The sequence below is a fragment of the Carcharodon carcharias genome, chromosome 2 (assembly GCF_017639515.1).
Source record: "Carcharodon carcharias isolate sCarCar2 chromosome 2, sCarCar2.pri, whole genome shotgun sequence".
In the NCBI taxonomy this organism is placed as follows: Eukaryota; Metazoa; Chordata; class Chondrichthyes; order Lamniformes; family Lamnidae; genus Carcharodon; species Carcharodon carcharias.
In genome coordinates this window covers 131,823,643-131,830,866 of record NC_054468.1, presented here as the reverse complement: position 1 = coordinate 131,830,866, position 7,224 = coordinate 131,823,643, and positions in this window count along the sequence as shown.

Below are 7,224 nucleotides of genomic sequence, written 5' to 3'. Positions count from 1 at the left end.
TGTATGCTTTTTCCTTAAGTTTGATTCTCTCCTTAACATCTTTAGTTAACCATGGATGGTGGGTCCTCACCTTAGAATTTTTATTTATAGTAGGAATGTACTTATTCTGCATACTCAGAAATATCCTCTTAAACGTCGGCTGCTGCTTCTCTATTGATCTATCCTCTAGCCTAGTTTCCCAGTTCACTTCAGGTAGCTCAGCTTTCATCCCCACATAGGTACCCTTATTTAAGTTTAAGGCACTAGTCTTAGACCCCTCTTATCCCTTTCCAACTGGATGTAAAATTCAATCATATTGTGGTTGCTGCTCCCCAGGGGTACTTTACTCTGAGATCATTAATTAATCCTGTCACGTTACACAATACCAAGTCTAATATAGCCTGCCCTCTGGTTGGTTCCAGAACATGCTGCTTTAAGAAACTATTTTGAAAGCATTCTAAGAATTCTTCATCCAGGCTATCACTGCTAATCTTATTTTTCCAGTTTATGTGTAGATTAAAATCACCCATGATTAATGCTGTCCCTTTATCACAAGCACACAATATTTTCTCTTGAATACTTTGTCCTATAATGTGGCTACTGTTAGGGGTCCTGTAGACCACTCCCATTAATGACTATTCTCCCCTACTGTTCCTCATCTCCACCTAAACCAATTCTACATACTAATCTCCTGAACCAAGGTCATCTCTAACTATTGCACCAAGGTCCTCTTTGATTAACAGTGTTACCCCTCCACCTTTACCTAGCTCCCTATTCTTTTTGAATGTCATGTACCCCTTTATATTAAGGACCCAATCATTGCCGTCCTGCAGCCATGTCTCCGTAATTGCTATCAGATCATATTTATTTACTTCAATGTGGGCCATCAATCTGTTTACTTTGAAATGAATGCTATGTGCATTCAGATAGAAAGCCCTCAATTTTGTCTTCTTGTTACCTTTGTAACTTCTAGTCTTGACAGTTGATGTATTCTTAGGGTTTTTTCTCTCTGTCCCTTTGTGCCATTCTATGACTCTCATTTCCCATTTTACTATTTTGGTCTCCTATCTTGACTCCATGCCTTGAATTGCTACCTCTACCCAAGCTTGATCCCTCGCCCCTCTTGTTTAGTTTAAAGCCCTCTATACTTCCCTGGTTATGTGATTTGCGAGGACACTCGTCCCAGCATGGCTCAGGTGTAAACCGCTCCAATGGTACAGCCCCCACTTTGCCCAGTACTGATACCAGTGCCCCACAAACCAGTACCCACTTCCCCCACATTGGGACTATTTCTTAACTAACCAGGGAACAAGTTATTCTGGACCTGATAATGAGCAATGAGACAAGATTAATCTGTAACTTCATGGAAAAGGAGCCTCTAGGTGACAGCAAACATAATTTGATAGAATTTCATGTTCAATTTGAAGGGGAGAAGTCTGGGCCTAAGACTAGTTTTTTAAACCTTAATAAATGTAATTATAAGTGTATGAAACCAGATATAACTAAAGTGAATTGGCAAACTAGGTTAAAAGGTAGACAGTAAGAGATGCAGTGGCAGACTTTTAAGGAGATATTTAATAACTCTCAGCAAAGATTTATCCCAGTGAGAAAGAAAGACTGAAAGATGCATCATACGTGGTTGAATAAGGAAGTTAAAGATAGCATCAAATTGGAAGAAACACTAAAACTCTGCAAAGTTTAGTGTTAGGTCAGAAGATTGATCAGATTTTAAAACCAGTAAATAATGCCTGAAAAAAATAAAGAGGGAGAAAGTAGAGTATGAGAGAAAGTTGGTTAATAATATAAAATCATATAGAAAGAGCTTCTACAAATATTTGAATTGGAAAGAGTAACACTAAAGCTAGCATTGGTCCTCTAGAGAGTGAGACTGGAGAATTGAAAATGGAAAATGGAAAATAAAGCAAATGGCAAAGGCACTGAGCAGGTATTTTGTGCCTGTCTCCACTGCAAAAGACTTAGAAAACATCCCAAAGCCACTTGAAAATCAAGAGGTGAACAGGAGGGAGAAACTTAAAACAATCAACAACATCAGGATAAAGGTGTTAGAAAAACTATTAGACCTAAAGGCTGACAAGTCTCCAGGACCGGGATAGCCTGCATCCTATGGTCTGGCTGTAGAAATAGCAGAGGCATTGTTTATAATCTTCCAAAATTCTTTAGATTCTGGAAGTATCCAGTGGATTGGAAAATGCTTATGTAACACCTTTATTCAAGAAATGGGGGAGACCAAGCAGAGCTGGGATTTTCTAGTCCCTCTGCTGGCGGGATCTTTCAGTCATGCCAAAGTCACTGGGCATATGAATGCTTGCCACATCTGCCGTGGGGAAACCCACCATGGTAGGGCCGGAAAATCCTGGTCCAGGAAACTATAGGCCAGTTAGCTTAACATCTGGAATAGGGAAATTACTAGAATCCATTATTAAGGAGGTTATAGCAGGATACTTAGAAAAATCAGGCACAACCAACATGGGTTTGTGAAAGGGAAATTGTGTTTAATTAATTTATTAGTGTTTTTCTGAGGAAGTAACAAGTAAGGTAGATAAAGGGGAATCTGTAGATGTGGTGTACCTAGATTTCCAGAAGGCATTTGATAAGATGCTACATCAAAGGTTACTACATAAGATAAGATTACATGGTATAGCGGATAACATATTTACATGGATAAAGGATTGTTTAACCAACAGGAAGCAGGGAGTAGGGATAAATGAGTCCTTTTTGGGTTGGCAAGTTGTAACCAGTGGGGTGCCACAGGGATCAGTGATGGGGCCTCAGCTATTTACAATCTATATCAGTGATTTGGATAAAGGGGCTGAATGCATGGTAGCTATTGGTTCCTGCTAGCCAGCCAATCTTCTATCCAGTCCAATATGCCCTTACACCATGAGCTTTTATTTTCCACAAGAACCTTTGATGTGGCACTTTATCAAATACCTTCTGAAAATCAAAGTACAGTACATTCATTAGTTCCTCTTTATCCAAATATGTGTTACTTCCTCAAAGAACTCCAATAAGTTAGTTAAACATGATTTCTCTTTCACAAAACCATGTTGACTCTGCCTGATTACCTTGAACTTATCCAAGTGTCCTGTTATAGCTTCTTTAATAATAGCTTCTAACATTTTCCCTGTGACAGATGTTAAGTTAACTGGCTGTAGATTCCTGCTTTCTGTCTTCCTCCCTTTTTGAATAATGGAGTTACATTGATATCTTCCAATCCAAAGGGACCTTCCCTGGATCTAGGTAGTTTTGGTAAATTAAACCAATGCATTAACTATCTCACTAGCCACTTCTTTGAAGACCCTAGGATGAAGTCCATCAGGTCCCAGGCATTTGTCAGCCCGCAGCTCCAACAATTACTCAGAGCCACTTCTCCGGTGATTGTAATTTTCCTGACTTCCTCCCTCCCTTCCATTTCCTGTATATAGCTGCTTCTGGGATGTTACTTGTATCCTCTATAGTGAAGACTGATGCAAAATACCTAATCAATCCAACTGCCATCTCCTTGTTTTCCTTGTTTATCAATTCTCCAGACTCACTTCCTATAGGCCCAATGCTCACTTTGTTAACTCATTTCTTTTTAAAATATTTATAGAAACTCTTACCATCTGTTTTATATTTCTGGCTAGCTTTTTCTCATACTCTAATTTTCCCCTCCTTATTAATCTTTCAGTCATCCTTTGCTGTTCCTTATATTTTGTCCAATCTTCTGGCCTTCCACCTCTCTTTGCATAATTATATACATTTTTTCTAAGTTTGATACTATCTTTAGCCTTTGGTGTGTCTGTCTCTTGGACTTTTTCTTACTCGTTGGAATGTATCTATTCTGTCTATTCTAGAATATCCCCTTAAATGTTTGCCACTGCATCGCTATTGACCTATCCCTTAACCTCATTTGCCAAATCACTTCAGCCAGCTTTGCGCTCATGCTCTCATAATTGCCCTTACTTAAGTTTAAAACATAATCTCGGTCCCACTCCTCTTTCCCTCAAACTGACTGTAAAATTAAATCGTATTATTGTCACTGCTACCTAGGGGCGCCTTCACCACGAGGACATTAATTAATCCCATCTCATTGCACAATACCAGGTCCAGTATAGCCTGCTCTCTGGTTGGCTCCAGGACATTTTGTTCTAAGAAGCTACCCCGGAAACATTCTATGAACTCCTCACCTAGGTTCCCTTGTCCATCTAACTTTTCCAGTCTATATGTAAATTAAAATTTCCCATGCCTTTCTGACAAGCTCCCATTATTTCTTCCTTTATGCTCCATCATACTTTGTGGTACTATTAGGTGGCCTGTACATGGCTCCCACAGGTGACTTCTTGCCAATTAATGGTCAGCTAGTGTGAAACACATGCGGAAAGGTTCAGCATTACCTGGGCTTGGGTGGGAGGAGGGTGAGTGCTGAGGTAAGTGTGGCTGCGGGGAACACGGAATGAAAGCTCCCTGAAGGCAGAGAGCTGCCTCAAGGAGCTGGAGAATTTAAAAGCAATAAAGAAAGACTTTAAAACCCAGAAAAAAATGTCTACGCATCAGGATCAGTCACCTGAACATATAAATGATGAAAATTCTGTCCATTCATTTTTAATTTTTTTATTTAATAACGGAAACTTCATCCCGCCCTTGGATGAGGTTTCATCAAAAATGCAAAGTCCGCCTGGCAGATTCATCCATCTACCAACTGTAAGTTTGGACAGACCATGAAGAATTGGGGATAATTGGAACTTTAATGGGTTAATTGTCCTCTTAATTGTTGGTAGGCGCGGTTCCGACTTTCGTGCCTGCCCGCCGAGTGAAATATAGCGCGAGCGCAGGATGACATCGGGGCGCTTGCTATTTTACGCTCAAACAGGTTGGGCGCACACTTGCACACCGAGCTAAGAGTACTGCCCAAGAGGTCACTATTTAAAAATAAGGGGCCACCTATTTAAGATGGAGGTGAGGCAAATTTTTTTCTCTCAGAGAGTAATGTGTCTTTGGAATTCTCTTCCTGAGAAGGCGGTGGAAGCAGAGTCTTTGAATATTTTTAAGGCAGAAGTGGATAGGTTCTTGGTAAACAAGGGAGTGATAGATTATCAAGGGTAGGCTGGATGCAGATTTGAGGTTATTATCAGATCAGCCATGATCTTATAAAAATGGTGGAGCAGGCTCGAGGGGCCGAATGACCCACTCCTGCTCCTTGTTCGTATGTTCAAACGTTTGTATTTAAAATAATTGGCAAAAGATCTAGATGGGAAAGGGGGAATTTTTTCACACAGAGCGTTGTTGTGATCTGGAAAGGGTGGCGGAATCAGATTCCACAGGAACTTTCAAAAGACAATTGGACATGTATTTGAAGAGGATTTATTTGGGGGTCATGGAGATAAAACAGGGGCATGGGTCTAAGTTAGGCAGCTCTTTCAAAGAACCTAGGCCTAAAGGCATGAATTGCCCCTATTTGAGCTGTGTGATTCAATAATTCTATAACATCTCACCAGGATATAAGTAAGAGGTTTTCTCTTTGCAGATGCTGACTAAGTGCTGTGCATTTCTGGTGTTTTTTTTTATTATTTAACCCTGTATTCCAACGGATGCCTCACTTTCCTTTCAAAGTGAGGATTAAACCAGATTCTGCAATTGTCTGTTCCTGCTCACATCAATGTCACAAATCTCAATGTCCCCAAAAGGAATATAATATAAACAATTTCTAAAGTTCTTTAATGAATTAACTTTCCCACTTTTATTCTAATAGTATTTTTTTCTTTCCAGAAACATTACACAGACTTAGGAAATATATTTTAAATATATTTCATAGCAGTGATGATATGCTTCTGCTCATTTCACTATAACCAGGTTAGATTGCCTCTGGGACATGTCATGTTCAATAGATCCTCTGAATTTCTGAGCACAGGGAAGCTCTTAATTTTTTTTTCTCTCTAATGATTGCACTAGAAACAGTGCAGAGGAGGTTGCCTGGGCTGGAGAATTTTAGTTATGAGGAAAGATTGGATAGACTGGGGTTATTTTCCCTGGAACAGAGGAGATTGAGGGGGGACATGATTGAGGTGTATAAAATTATGAGGGGCATAGATAGGGGAGACAGGAAGGAACTTTTCCCCTTGGTGGAGGGATCAATAACCAGGAGGCATAGATTTAAGGTAAGGGGCAGGAGGTTTAGAGGGGATGTGAGGAAGAATGTTTTCACCCAGGGGGTGGTGGGAATCTGAAAGGGTGATAGAGGCATAACAATAAAGAAGTATTTGGATATGCACTTGCGATGTCATGGCATACAAGGCCTAGTGCTGGAAAATGGGATTAGAATAGTACTTGTTTGACTGGCACAGACTTGATGGGCCGAAGGGCCTTTTTCTGTGCTGTAGACCTCAATGACTCTATGACTCTTCGCGGTTTGAGGTCTTGATATTCACTATAGTCAGCTTGTGGTTGCACTGCTTGTTCTTCAAGTCAAGCTTCTTCGTGGGAGTGACATGCAAAATCCCCTGCTTTCTCTCAACCTGCAAAGAGCCCACAACTACGAGGAAGAAAAAGAAAGAATTTGCATTTATATAGCGCTTTTCATGATTTTACGATGAGCCAGAATGCTTTAGAGCCATTAAAGTACTTTGGAGGCATAGTGACTGTTGTGGATGCAGAAATGTGGCAGCCAATTTGCACACAGTGAGGTCCCACAAACAGGAATAGGATAAATGACCAGAGAAACATGTCTTAATGATGTTGTAGTAAATATTAGCAGTATACCTGGGAAAATTTCCCTGTTCTTCTTTGAAGTAGTTCCACAGGGTCTATAACATCAACCTGAGAGGGCAGACAGGTCCTCGATTTAATGCCTCATCCAAAAGACAGCACCTCTGATGGTTCAGCATTCTCTCAGTATTACACGAGAATCTCAGCTTACATTGTGTGGCCAAATATCTGGAGTGAGGTTCGAACCCAGGACCTAATTAACTTACAGATGAGAATGGTATGACTGAGCCACAGCAAAGAATGCCAGATAGGAATAGCAGATCTGTTAGTGGGCAGTAAAGCCAGCTGAAGTTGGAGTTGTCAAACATCCATTTCCTCTCCATTTCCTAATATTCTTATAACCAATGAACAAAAGTGGTCAAAGAAAATGAAAACCAAAATACGAATGTACGAATTAGGAGCATGAGTAGGCCAATTGCCCCTCCTATGCCTGCTCCATCATTCAATTAAGATCCTGGCTGCAATAATCATGGCCCCAAC